The following is a 15,861-nucleotide window of genomic DNA, read 5'->3' as shown; positions in this document are numbered from 1 at the left end:
AGAAAATTTTGGTCATATCTTGATTTTCATTGAAAGTCAGCATAAAATTCGAAAAACAAAATACGTTAAAATCGGTTTCGTCGGTAGACAAAAAATACTCTTGATAAACATATTGTAATACTCGATGTGCCAAATAAAAAAAAAGGTTTTCATGAATAACGTATGGTAAAGTTTGGGAATCACCGTCTGTTCCGTACCGTGGAGGATGAAAGAGGATCGCGCATTCGGAATGAGAATTCAGAATATTTTGTTCATAAACTAGACCGGTATGGAGTCAGAGACTCGGCAGCTATGTTAATATAGGGCGCATAAATAACGGGAATCGCTCTCTTTATTAGTTGTTTTCTGGAAATAGTGGGAACGCTCATATAGGGTTGTCAACCAATATATATTTTTTTAATTCAAGTTCATATTTTGCTAAGTGTATAGCAGCTTTTCTCGGAGTGTGCTCCGTGGAAATCTAAGGATCCGCGATGCCTCTGTGGACTCCGCGGAAAAAATAATAAAAACTTTACTTTACTTAAGTTTCGATAGTTGCAATAATCTAATAACTTTTACAAATATGTATAATCTCAATATATATCAATGCGAAAGGTCAACCCATCACGAAATCTTGAAAACAGCTTGATGTACAAAGCTGAAATTTGGCAGGGAGGTAGTTTACAGTTAGTGGTATCCACTAAGAAGGGATTTGCGATAGGGCCGGATTTAAGAGATCAAAGAGCGGACGAAGCCGCAGACATCCGTTAGTTAAATATAAATAAACTAGGTTTATAATGATAAAAGTAACAATGAAAAGATTTTATATTGTATTTCACATCTATGACAATAAAGTATACGAATATACTCCTACGTGATAGTCAAAATAGTTTAAAAAAACGTTAATATCAAACTACTCTGCTTTCGATCGTTACTTCAGCCATAACAAGTGAGAGTGGGTGCACTTTGTTTTTATTTTCACATAACCATTTTACTTGTAAGTATGCGAAAAAGTACGAAAATGATTGTTGACTACACAAAGCATACAATGAAATTTATCTACGAGATAAACTGACCATATTCTGGAAAAGCGATAAAATTTTAACTCGAGAAATAATTTTGAACTATAAAGTTCAAGTCAGATACTAAAGTAACTTTTTAACACTCTTTCTAAAACAAATAATGTGCTAATGATTGCTACTGTTAAACAAAGAATTTTAACGATAAAGGGAAAAAGGAAGTTTTTCCCCAAACTAACCTAAAAGCTAGTAAAACTACATAGAGATTAGAATGGGAATGGGCATAGCATACAAGTTCAGTCCAAATGAGCATAAGTTACATTTTAAAAAATCACTAATTGGCAACCCTTGTATCACGTGAGTATTGAAATGCCTACATTGTATTATTGTTAAGGGTGGGATTGTTATTCTTGACCTAAATAGTGACCGTTTGCGGCGACTGGCCAGCCTGATTTAAACAAAACTCCCTGTTTCTCTATATAGTATGAGATCCGGCAGAAGAAATATATACCCTCATCTGTTATTTAATTGGGATAGTAAATAAATGATAGAAAATATTCACATATACCTAATATACCTAAAATAATTGAATAAAGAGTTGTCAGATATAAACAGTAAAGTTATTTATATACCCTCATCAGTTATTTAGTCTTCTAATACGTCAAATGAAAGCTTATTTTACGCTTAATTTAACTGTATTAGGTTGCTTTGATCTAGTTCATGGTTTTCTAGATTTCGCATGAAAAATGTGTTTGTCCGCAATTTAACTAGGCAACCTATTTGCAACGAGTCACTGTGAACTAATGATGTTAGAAGAAAAAAGAGGTAGATAGATCACATAAACCATATTCGATGTTTACAATTGGCACAGAAAAAATATTTCAGCGGCGTTGTCAACGACGCGATGACAGTGCGGCGAATGAGCTTTGCTAATTAGCATAGTTTTAACGTGCCACTTGCGGTCCGCGTATTATCTACCTCTTCTTTCTTCTAACATCGTTGCTGTGAACATCACTAATGAATAGCAGATGAGGGTATATATTTCCAATGCCGGATCTTAGACCAATAGGCATTGGTATGTGAATGGTTACCTCTAGCCATATAGCTATATATTACTGCAGCGGTGCAGCTCGTCTGACCAAAGAGCTATATTACTCCAACTCAAGCTGTATACAGCCTACATGTAAATGGGATACTCAAAGTCTAGGCATTCAGGTATACTAGAGCCGGTGCTGCATACCTGTACATTGATTAGTGTGTTTACTGGCAAATGTTTGTTCATTTCGAACGACGTTCTGAAAGGATATTATCTGTTAAGTGGGAATAGTATGAGGCAGTATTACATAAAATATGCTAGTTTTAATTTTTTATTTGGGTAGAGCATATGACCTCTGCCTTCGATTGAGAGGGTGTAGGTTCGAATTCCGTCCAGGGGCATGGACCACCAACAGTTCAGTTATCTGCATTTTAGGAAATTAAATGTCACGTGTCTCAAACGGTGAAGGAAAAACATCGTGAGAAAACCTGCATACCTAAGAATTTTCTCAATTCTCTGCGTGTGTGAAGCCTGTCAATCCGCATTGAGCCAGCGTGGTGGACTATTAGTCTAAACTCTCTGTGAGGAGACTCGTGCTCAACAGTGAGCCTAATATGAGTTGTTAAGAATGATCATATAGGTAGGGTTTTTTTATGATTTTATTATAATTAGTTGTAGGCTTGCATTCGTAGGTAGGAAAAAGACCATCGGCTTTTTCCTGATTACCAAACAAAGTGTTCGAAAATACACAAGGAAAAACGAACTTTTAATATTAAAACCTTCCCAGAATTAATGTATATTTGTATGTTTGAATTTCCTCTATCGGTTAAAACAAAATTCCTTAATTGTAATAAATCTATACCTTCTGTTATTATAAAGAGGTAAAGTTTATGGTATTTTAGGGTAATCTCTGAATCTACTGAACCGATTTTGAAAATTCTTTTACCACTTAAAAGCCACGTCATTTGTGAGTGTCATAGGCTATATTTTATCCCCATATTCGCACGAGAATGGAAGCTATGCGGGCGAAATCGCGGGACGTCGGCTAGTAAAGTAAAAAGCTATATAACGATTATCAAAGGCTAACCAGTTTGTTATTGTGCTAGAGATAGGTAAACCCGCAGAGTTGCTTTTTAGAAAATTGGTGATTATTATGCTGGTCCAACCTCCTACGTGCCTTGTCTATCCATACTAATTACTACGTGACTTTTAGTGAAATAAATTTTGTTAGGCCGCCGTGACTGGGACCATACTCTTTAGAAAGAGGGAGAGAATGCTGAGCTTTATAAATTAGGTGTTATAAATTCTATTCCCAGTTAAGGTCAAGCCCTAATCGGCTCGCTGATGAGCACGAGTCTCCTGTCAGAATGAGAGAGGTTCATCTGTCCATCTGGTCTGATGGTGGTGGTCTGTATGGCGTCCATCCTATTAGTTAATATACTTAACGTTGAGCGTTAGGTACCTACGGTATGTTGTTTGCCAGAAATAGAAAACGGGGATGCTTAGAATAAACTACAACTTCAGAAGAAGAAAGAAAAAGAAGAAATACTTTATTGCACACAATATAATACAAATTGAAAAAAAAAATTGCATGCAAAGGCGGCCTTATTGTTTAAAGCAATCTCTAACAGGCAACGACTGATGACAAGATAGCGGAGAAAGAGCGAGAAGGTGCAATATAAACACCGCGTGGTTCCCGTTCTCGTAGGAACACGGAGATAATATATAGTCTATAGCCTTCCTCGACAAATGGGCTATCTAACACTTAAAGAATTTTTTAAATCGGTCCAGTAGTTCCTGAGATTAGCGCGTACAATCAAACAAGCTCTTCAGCTTTATAATATTAGTATAGATAAACATACATATATGATTCAATATACTTACATATAATATTATATTACTGTATAGTATAATATACAGTAATATAATGTACAAATACACAAAAAAACTGGTACCTACTAACTACCTTAATCCTAGACTGCATCATCACTTAACATCAGGTGAGATAGCACCCAAGAGCTAACAGCCAATTTATGTTATTAACATTTTTCTCAAAAGCCTCTTCAGACAGCCCACTCGATCACGTTTTCACAACTTTTCTCAATAATCGCCATTCTTTGGACAAGAGCTCTTTGTTTTTTTTTCTTTTTCTAGTTTATTAGAAAATTGGTTACTATAGTGATAAACTTGAACGAAGTAAAAAAGGATAAGTACTCTCCAAGTTGACGATTGCCATGAAAAAGTTTTGACGAGTCAACAACTTCTGCAAATATTCCGAAATGCCGAGTGTAACATATGTCGAAAATATTTTGTCTTAACTACGAAACAACTGCCTCATCGGTACAGCAATGTGGCTATGTATCAATAGGGCCTCGGTTCGAGTCCGAGTCGGGTAAGTAATAAAATTCCTTCAACTAAATTATTTTGAGATGGGCCGTGAGAACCGTGCCAAGAGCCGTGATAGTCCAGTGGATATAGCTCTGCCTTCTATTCGGAGGGCATATAGGTTCAAATCCGGTACGGGGCATGCATTTTAAGAAATTAAATGTCGTCCAAAGGTGAAGGTAAAACATTGTGACTATCTAAAGCATACCTGAGAATTTTTGTGAATTCAATCCGCATTGGGCCAGCTTGGTGGACTATTAGCATAACCTGAGACTATTAGCACATTCTGAGAGGACACTCGTGCTCAACAGTGAGCCGAACATGGATTGTCCCCCACGCTAACCCAATGCGGATTGGCAGACTCCACACACGTAGATAATTAAGAAAATTCTCAGGTATGCAGGTCCCCTCACGATTTTTTTCTATGCAAGGAAAACGTCTTACTATAGTCTGGCAACTTCTTTGATAACACTCCCATTATATACGAGTGACGGGCGAAAAGACAGCGCGGGTGTAAAATCGTGCGTGCGGGGAAGTGACGGGCATCAGTCGTGGGTTTTTCATTCATCGCAACACGCCCCGCGCGCAACATACGGAGTGTTACGAACGAAGTTGCCAAGCTATAAATGTCACTCAGCGTCAGTTAAGTTGAGGCTTAAATTTTAAGGCTCATGTTTTCAGACCGGAACACAGCAATGCTTCTTGGTCACAAAAATAAGCAAGGCGGTAGTACTTCCCGGGACAAAGATCTGTCAGAAAAAGCTCTACTACTACTAAATTGTAGTGTAGCGATAATTCTATTATGATTGATATTTCTATATATTTTATTTAATATTCACAATTGCTTCATTTACAGCTTTAATACTGACACGCTCATTAGTTGTCATGTTAGGTATTTTAAAAGACAATAGGAGGAAAACACGTGGAGAGCAATTTATGGAGATTGCCTCGCTATGCGTCATAGGCATAAAGTGAGGGCCATGGGAAGTTTGCCGCAGCGACAACCGCGCGGTGATTATATGATCATAATAAAAAATGCATACCACGACATATATCCAGACAAGGTAAAGACCAATATCGACTAATCGAAAACATAGGTCTCTCATCTCATCTCATCGCAACTGACGAGAGAGCGATATTTTGTATTTAAATATGTCTCGCTCGTGGTGCGCATTAAAAGACTACTGAAGAAAAGTTATGGATGATACTACCCATAGATGCATAGGTACAATTAAAAAAATCTATTTTTTAAACAATTTTTTGTTCAACTTATTTTTACATAATCGTAAACGAATACTGATTACTGATTAATAGTTTGTAGAAGCCTACATAACAAATCCGACCATTGACAGATAACTAAAAGTACAATAACAAGAGCCGATGCACTTAAATAAATAGATATTGTTAGCAGCGTTAATCTCAACTACAAGTAGAGTGCGCGCACGATAAGTTTGCGCGTGGCCAAAATCGGAACTAAACAAAAGTGCCGCCATCCTCTACTAACGCTCTTCCAGCATAGGCATAGCCGCGAGCCCAGCGATTAATCCGGGAGGAGATCACCTCCCTGCATCTTGTATCATCATCTCTATCTATCTCTTGGCGGGTAAAAGAGATCACTAACGCTGGCAACATAATTGCGCCGCCAGTCGCGCCCACTCTACCTGTGGTTTTCACAGCGAATTCTTATCGCTCCGCCTTCTATAGCGCTCGTTCCCGTGGCCAGGCATAACCATGATCTCGGAAAAAGTAGAAAAATGGACTTTATTCACTTCATAATGACTTTTTTTATTAATAACTTGTTAATGCCGTCGCAGTTCTATCTATAACAGTTAGTTCACTCCTTCTAAGATATATTATTATCAATTGCACAGTTATTTCAGGCAACACAGTCAAAATCGGTTTATAAATGACGGAATTATCGCTGGACATACATAAAAAAAAAACATTCATACAACCGAACGTAGAACCTCCTCCTTTTTGGAAATCGGTTAAAAACTGCAATATTGCCATGCAACAAATAAAACAAAAAACACACCTTTATCAGAATTTTATTCCGCGTCAAAGTTATGGTTTGTATTTTTTCCTAACGAATATTCACAGGTTATTTTTAGCTTTTTTTCGGTATATTGAAGCTTAAGTGGTGAATGGTGAATATGGGCAGGTCACATAGTTCGAAGAGCCGATGGACGTTGGGATCCCAAGGTGCTGGAGTGGCGACCCCCACTAGATGGACCGAGGACATCAAGCGGGTCGCAGGGAGCCGCTGGATACTCGGCACAAAACCATTTTGTTTGGAAGTCCATGCAAGAGGCCTATGTCCAGCAGTGGACGTCCAGCTGATAACAATGATGATTCAATATCAGATGGTTTAACAAAATTATACGAACTGGAAACTTTATCTGATTTATAATGTAACTGAGTCACTAAGTTACTACAATTTCGTTGAACGCGAGTTAGCAAAGTGAATTAAAACCCATTCCTTTTGTGAGGAGTCTAAATTTGCCTGCACGGATTGTGTTTACCCTACGGTCTATCCCGGCTCTTTTGGGATATTCCTCTAACGTAGTGAAATTTATTTGACATTCTACAATGTTTGTATAATCTGTTACTATTTATGTAACACTAGCTGACCGATTCACAATTGCTTCATTGCCCGTAAGAATACAAGGATAATATATGACCTATAGCCTTCCTCGATAAATGGGCTATCTAACACTGAAAGAATTTTTCAAATCGGACCAGTAGTTCCTGAGATTAGCGCGTTCAATTAAACAAACTAACTCGTCGTTTCTTAGTTTTAATTACACTAATATTATAAAGGCAAAAATTTGTGTGTATGTTCCTCCTTTGCGCTAAAACGATTTGTCTGAAATGTGGAATGGAAATAGATTTTACTCTGGATTAACATATAGACTACTTTTCATCTTACTTGTACATACTTTTTTTGAACTGAATTAATTGCATGTGTATGCATGTATGCGGTTTGACGGCCTCCGTGGCGCAGTGGTATGCGCGGTGGATTTACATGACGGAGGTCCTGGGTTCGATCCCCGGCTGGGCCGATTGAGGTATTCTTAATTGGACCAGGTCTGGCTGGTGGGAGGCTTCGGCCGAGGCTAGTTACCACCCTAAAGACGAACCGCCAAGCGATTTAGTGTTCCGGTACAATGCCGTGTAGAAATCGAAAGGAGTGTTGATTTTCATCCTCCTCCTAACAAGTTAGCTCGCTTCCATCTTAGATTGCATCATCACTTACCATCAGGTAAAAAAAAAGTAGTAGAGTAATGCATTGCATGGTTATCATCATTAAGTATAAGTAGATATTTATTCTACACAGAGATGAAGGTCAGCTTACCTTTAAGATTAACCACTAATAAAGTCCATATTGATGAGGTATTACATTAATCCTTAAGCCTTGGATTGATGAAGAAATCTTTTGAATGTTTTGGTCGATGTCTCACTCTCGTTAATCCTATTAAGGTGAAGCTTTAGTTAATTTACACTTGAACAGGAAAATTATGAATTATTAAAAGTAAATAATTAGGTACTGAATGAAAATTTATTTTTATTTTGAAAGAAATTCATATGAATCATTCTTCGAACTATGTGGCCTGCCCATTGTCGCTTCAGATTCGCGGCTCGCTGAGCTATATCAGTGACTTTAGTTCGCCTGCGGATCTCCTCATTCCTGATTCGATCACGCAGAGAAACTCCAAGCATAGCTAGCTCCATCGCCCGCTGAGTGACTTTGAGCCTTCTAATAAGGCCCATAGTTAGTGACCAAGTCTGGAATCATTCTTATTAAGTACATTTTTTATAAAGAAAATGTTGTAAAATGAAAAAGTACAGTAGCTATAATTTCTTTAAAAGTAAAATAAATTAAAAATTACACCTTCAATGTTATTATTATCAGTTAGATACTACTAGCGACATCTATACAACATTAACAGAACTAGGTCACTCGTAACTTTGACAACGTCACGCGATCACGGTAGATGGCGATAGTAGTTAAGTTAAGTTATAAAGTATTAATTATTTTGCAAATTAAGCAACTCGAGCTTTTGCCACATTATCTACCAATAATAATAATAATAATATATATAATTAGGGAAAATAATATATTCCAAATTATTATTTCTATTTAATTACGGAACACATCGGTGAAGGAAAACATCGTGAGGAAACCTGCATACCAGAGAATTATCTTAATTCTCTGGTATGTGAAGTCTGCCAATCCGCATTGGGCCAGCGTGGTGGACTATTGGCCTAACCCCTCTCATTCTGAGAGGAGACTCGAGCTCAGCAGTGAGCCGAATATGGGTTGATGACGACGACGGAAATTTAGGTGTTAAATACACCTAAACCGGATTATTTTAGTATGAGTGGGCGCGACCACGGCTCTACCTTCGCCATTGCTATCTATCTGAAATATTTTCTTGTTTCATCCTTTCTAGACCACTTTTTTACGTAGTCGGGTTATAGTTTTTACACTTTATTTTTTTTTTAATCTATACTTCTATACTAATATTATAAAGAGGTAAAGTTAGTGAGGTTGTAGGGGGTAGTCTCTGGATCTACCAAACCGATTTTAAAAATTCTTTTACCACATACAAACAGCGTTATTTGTGAGTTTCATAGCTTATTTTTATACCCGTATTTCCACGGGGACGAGAACTACGCGGGCGGAACCGCGGGGCGTCCGCCAGTGTATTGTAACAGTGTCATGTATTTAACTATGCAAATTACGTATGATCGTAACGAGTAACTGTAAAGAATTATGGTTCAGTGATAACATAAAATTTTATACTGTAGTAAGTATTGTGTTGAATAATTATTTTATGATGATACAAAAATGTTATTATGCATTATACAAAATAATGGTTTTGTATAATGAATAATAATTTATAACAATGCAGTTTTGACGTGACAACGTGTTATAATTCGATGGAGCCGGCTGCACACTCGAAAAAAGATGGCGTCATGCAATCATTTCAAGATGAAAAAGATGACAGTATTTTAGAACATTTTCTTTTGAAAAATGCAACCATTTCATCAGTATTTTCTTTGACGTTGTCACGTTCAACTATCGTCAGTAAACCGACTTTTCAGACAACCGATTTTTTCATAAACGCGTTATAGATCATTGATTTAATACTTAAACAGAGGGGTAATATCTAGCAAGGGAGGTCCCTATATCATACTCGTCATACTAGCCCAAGCGCCGCGGTTTCATCTGCATAGTTCCCGTTCCTGTGAGAATACGGGGCTAAAATATGACACAAATAACGTAGCTTTCTAGTGGTAAAAGAATTTTCCAAATCGGTAAGTACCTACAATAGATCCAAATAATACCCCTATAGCACCACAAACTTTTCCTCTTTATAATATTAGTCCAGATTATGTAGAAATTCAACATAATATGTTTATTTTGATAAGGACTTAAGTTTAATTGTGTAAATAATGACGTAAACCTAAGTATTTAAAATTAATAATTTTTAAAACACAAAAGGTACGTACTCTATCTGCTAATATATAGAAGATAGTTAAATGGTGTCGCGGACTTTTTTGTAGAACTTTAAAGTTACATAAAGCCTCAATACATTGATTTCTGTTTTGCACAATGGTTAAGGTAGCGCATGCGAATAAGTCTGTTTAAGAGGAGTTTCGGTCCCACATGTATGACAAAAACTGTGATAACTCTGCTAATATATATGATAACAATATAATATAGCACTCCCCGATAACGTAGCATTCTACTGGTGAAAGAATTTTTGAAATCGAATGAGTAGTTCCGAAGATTACGCCTTACAAAGAATGTTCCAAACTTACAAACTTTACCTTTTTATAATATTAGTATAGATGTCCGTATAAATAGAATACAACTCACGTGATACAATGTCGGAGGATAACCGACTAGTTTCGAAATCATACGGGGCCCTTAGTCATGAGCTGGTTCTTGCAACGCAGCACGATCCAAACAGTTTGGATATCACGTGAGTTTTAGCCATATTTCATAATCAATTTATATGAATGACACTTAAGATAGTTTAAATTCTCGAATAGGTAGGTACATACTCGTATATTCGTACGCTACAAAAACATAACCCTGTTTACAAAATCGATCACAGTTAACCCAGAACCCCAGTTCCGCAGCGAACTGCTAGGAACTTAATTAAGTATAAAACTGGGAACATACGGGTTGATTGCTCACTGGTGGGCAGGGCACAATCGAAACTGGGTCTTCCCGCTCCTCTCACAAATTGAATGCAAACATCAGTTATCTAGGATACTGGAGCAAGCGAGATTTATAGTTTCAGTTCACTGGATTATTAACAAAACGAGTCAGTAAAAATTGAGCCAAGTTTTCCGCATAAAGGGTTTTTTAGCTATTTTTACCATATAATGTTTATGAAATTATCTTTTCAGATGAAAAATCTCACATGGATACGTTAAAAATATGGACCGAAACAAAATGGCTTCACCTTACGTCAGCCATTGACGGTCAATTATTCTCACGTTTCTGTAGCGCAAACGGCAGTGAAGACGTTTCATAAGTCGAGCCGTCATGCACGCAGCGACCAATACACGATCAGTTATAGTCGTGGGTGCTGCAGAAACTGTTTTTAAAACATAGATGACCTACCTACCTACTAATAATAGTTTTGCGACTGCAGCTGCGTTTCGGGACAAAGACAATGAATACTTATAGCGATAACAAAGTCAGTACTAACTAAAATTGTATATTACAATCACAAATTGGCATATATATACACTACGCTACTGTGCGTAATAGAGCTGCCCTGTATACATTGGCGTGCACAAGCACAAGGTTTAAAACTTGGGTAGGCACTAGACTTACAAATTGTAAGAAAAGGAAAATTCCTTCGCCAGTACAGGCTTTTACTGAATCCTCACGGTAGGCAGTGCATGTTTGCATCTATGAAGTGCACGTCCCTGTCTGTATACTATTAATTTTAATAAAAAATACTAGCCAAGCATCTCTAACTTCCGTAACACAGCGGTTGTGCTGAACTAGTGACATTTCACAAGTTGAATATAAATACTAAATTGGCGTATCTATATACCTACGCTTAACATGGCGACCCTGTATTAATTTTTACTTAAATAGAATAATGTTGACCAAGCATTTCGACGTCTATAACACAACGGTTGTGCTTAACGGCATTTATCAAGTTGGTTAAAGAAATTGGGATATCTATATACGTTTAACAATGCTGTCCTGTATAATGTTTACATTAACAGAACAATGCCGGCCAAGTAGGTATCTCCGACCTCTGTAACACAGCGGTTATGCTGAGCTAGACCATTTATCAAGTTGGGTAAAGAAATTGGCATATCTGTATACGTTTAACAATGCTGTCCTGTATAATGTTTACATAAATAGAACAATGCCGGCCAAGTATCTCCGACCTCTGTAACACAGCGGTTATGCTGACCTAGACCATTTATCAAATTGGGTAAAGAAATTGGCATATCTGTATACGTTTAACAATGCTGTCCTGTATAATGTTTACATTAATAAAACAATGCCGGCCAAGAATCCCCGACCTCTGTAACACAGCGGTTATGCTGAACTGGCGGTATTTCCGTTGGACGCGGGCCAAGTAAAATTCGAAACTTCCGAATTGGAGAGAGAGTTTTTTTCAAACAGTGCAGTTTACTTACAAATTCGCTCGCAAAAATATATTCAGAAGATGTGAATCTATACTTTTAACAGAAGTTCATAGCAGTAAGTAATATTGCTGGAACTTCTTCCAATCGGATAAGTATAAGCAAGTCTTTTATTATTTTGTAACAGACTTCCAGAAATAATCAAAGATCGAGTGGTGGTCACGATCGGTATGATGTCATGCACATCGTGACCAACACACGATCAGCTTTATCGGCTGACAAGCCGTTAGCGCTGCAGGCATGTGAGCTTATTGGATCATTCAATCAATCAAACAATCAATCAATCAATTTATTTATTTTCATTAGTGGCTGACTTTATATTTTTGTGTGCGGCCAAATAAAAATAATTCAATTATAGTATATAATTACTAACTGTTTCTTCACATATCTAACAAATTGTGTTTGAAAATCAGACCAGCTGGCCTATTCACTAATTTGATCTTTATTAAAAACCTATTAAAATAAACACCAAACCAACTACGAAATAGCCACGAAGGATTGTCAGTAAGCACCGACATTTGTTACATAGAATCTGAATTTTGTATTTATGTCAACTAACGTAAGTCAAAGTCAGTGAATTAGCCCGCAAACCTCAGACCTCAAATATAAAATCCTTTTCTGACGCAAGCTGGAAACCGACCCTAGGAGCTTTCACAGATGAACAACACTATCCATTAACTGCACCAGAGATTTCATCACAAGAGTTAGACTTGTGCTGTAGAATTAGAGCATTATGCTCTAAGAGCGGGCGCACACGATGCGTTGCGGCGGCGATGCGCCGCCGGAGCGGTGTCGCTGCGTCGTCTTACATACATAGAAATAGGCGCTCCGGCGCCGCACCGATCTTGCAACCACCGAGACGAGGCGGGGAGGGATGAATGCGTTGCGACGGAGCGGCACCGCTCAGTTGCCTATGCATCACAAGAATTTACATACTGTCTAACACCGCTACAGCGCCGCTGCGACATAACAACGTTGCGGCGCCGCACCGTTCGTGTGCCTGCTGATACAGTGAAATCTATGCGATGCGGCGCCGCAACGCATCGTGTGCCCCCGCTCTAATTTGTAGTTAATAGACCAGCTTCTGAGCTTTATCACTATGCGCCGCTGCGGCACAACAACGTTGCGGCGCCGCAACGGTGTTATGCCGCAGGGGCGCTGTAGCAGTGTTGGACAGTATGTAAATTTTCGTGACGCATAAATGACTGAGCGGTGTCGCTGCGTCGTCTTACATAGAAATATCTGTGGCATGTCACACGATGCGCTCCGGCGCCGCACCGGACTTGCAACGACAGAGACGAGGCGGGGAGGGGTGAATGCGTTGCGACGTCGGAGCGGCACCGCTCAGTTGTCTATGCGTCACAACATTACTTTATTAACAGACTGTCCAACACTGCTACAGCATCACTGCGACATAACAACGTTGCGGCGCCGCACCGCTCGTGCGCCCGCTGATACGGTGAAATCTTTGCGATGCGGCGTCGCAACGCATCGTGTGCCCCCGCTCTAATTTATAGTTAATAGACCAGCTTGTAGAGAAAATCATTTGTTTACAAGACGGTAACCAAATAGTTATTTGTATAACAAATTTCCAAATCGTTAAAATGAGCGCTCGGCTTTCGATTCCCCTGAACTCGTATGGGGTTTATAGTCGTGTAAACCGTACATTTATGGCTTACCCTATAAAATCGACAGTTCTAAGCCAATCATGGTGAGCCATTTCGGGAATAATTAATTGGGTGTATTTAAAATTTATTGTATTGGCCACCCACTTGAGTTACGCATTTTTAAATAGGTCTACAACAGATCTTAATGTAGAGATCTTTTATTTTTGGAACACGGTTAGGTTTTGATTGCAATAATAATAGACCAGAATCCGTGGACAATTTTTATTTCTTAATAATAACATTTTCATTTTTTAAAATTGATTACTATCGAGTTAAATTGAATGGGTAGCTTCACCTTGCTGAGATGCTCAACTATTTTATTTTGGCTGGTGGGAGGCTTTCGGCCGTGGCTAGTTACCACCCTAACGACAAAGACGTACCGCCAAGCGATTTAGCGTTCCGGTACGATGTCGTGTAGAAACCGAAAGGGGTGTGGATTTCATTCTCCTCTTAACAAGTTAGCCCGCTTCCATCTTAGATTGTATCATCACTTACCATGAGGTGAGATTGTAGTCAAGGGCTAACTTCTAAAGAATATATATATAACTAGCCGACGCCCGCGACTTCGTCCACGTGAAACTCGATATATACTTTCAACTACCCCTATCCTACCCCTATCCCTACCCTACTCCTATCTATCCCTACCCTACTTTTCTGGTTGATTTTTTACACCTTGTGTCCGAAAAACCCAAATATCTTACGGAACCCTATTTTTTTCCTAAATAAAATTTTGCCTATGTTACTTGTGGATAGTGTAGCTTTCGAATGGTGAAAGAATTTTTAAAATCGGTCTAGTAGTTTTTGAGCATATTCATTACAATCAAACAAACAAACATACAAACAAAGTTTTCCTCTTTATAATATTAGTATAGAAAACAAAAAAATGTGGACCCATATACGTAAAGTCTTTAAAGGCGCCCTGTATAGTGGTCGTCCGTCTACAGATAGTACCTAATGATAAAAAATAACCCATTCATTGAATTTAAAAGAAAAACATTTACAAACTGATTCAATTCATGAAGCCTTTATCTATTTACTCCTTTCTTCTACAACCTTTCATACAATAAATTTATTTTTGTAACAACAATAAAGCGATTATTCATTTCATTAATTTATTGTCTGGATAAGAAAGAAATTTACCTTGGACTCGGTTAAATGCTGGTGAATTCCAAGGCTAGTAAAAAATAACATTATTGTGTAAAAGGCTTTTAAGATAAAGCTCACAAAGCTGAAGGGCGGCAACTTAAATTGAAAAATAATTTGTTTCTCCGTTGACCGTGAGAATAAATTCTTCAGACCGCTTTAGTATAATACTTACTATACCACGCAGTTTTGTCGAATCTATACTAATATTAAGTAAGCCGTGGATATAACCTCTGCCTTTCTGGAGGGTGTGGGTTCAAATCCGGTCCGGGGCATGCACCTCCAACTTTTCAGTTGTGTGCATTTTAAAATATTAAATATCACGTGTCTCAAACGGTGAAGGAAATTATCGTGAGGAAACCTGGATACCAGAGAATTATCTTAATTCTCTGTGTGTGTGAAGTCTGCCAATCCGCATTAGGCCAGCGTAGTGGACTATTGGCCTCTCACTGCTGAGCGCGAGTCCCCTCTCATTCTGAGAGGAGACTCATGCTCAGCAGTGAGCCGCATATGGGTTGATGATGATGAAAAGTTTGAAAATTATTTTACCACTAGAAAGCCACGTTATTTATCAGTGTCATAGGCTATATTTTATTTCCATATTCTCACGGGTACGGGAACTACGCGGGTAAAACCGCGGGGCGTCGGCTAGTGAAAAAGAAACTGTTTTAACCATCATATTGAGTAGTAGTAGTAATATGACAGCTCGTCCGGCGAGCTGCTATAGCTTGGCAACTTCGTTCGTAACACTCCCGATGGTCCGCACGGGCCGGGGGGCGTGTAGCGATGAATGAAAAACACACGACTGATGCACCTCACTTCCCCATACGCAAGAAATTTACACCCGCATAGTCTTTCCCCCCGTCATCCGCATATCATCGAGAGTGTCATCAACCAACTTGCCCAACTTATTTCTGCTGCCAAGCAGTATTCCGGTCTG

At 38.4% G+C, this 15,861-nt stretch overlaps 1 protein-coding gene across 4 annotated transcripts in view; it reads right to left on the bottom strand.

The window, feature by feature from the left end:
* The window catches only part of LOC112046543 (IQ motif and SEC7 domain-containing protein 2), a 243,297-nt gene that overhangs the window by 134,726 nt on the left and 92,710 nt on the right, over positions 1–15,861 (bottom strand). The gene's annotated exons all lie outside the window — the stretch shown is intronic.

Source organism: Bicyclus anynana, chromosome 25, assembly GCF_947172395.1.
Source record: "Bicyclus anynana chromosome 25, ilBicAnyn1.1, whole genome shotgun sequence".
Classification (NCBI taxonomy): Eukaryota; Metazoa; Arthropoda; class Insecta; order Lepidoptera; family Nymphalidae; genus Bicyclus; species Bicyclus anynana.
This window is presented reverse-complemented; position numbering and strand designations above follow the sequence as displayed.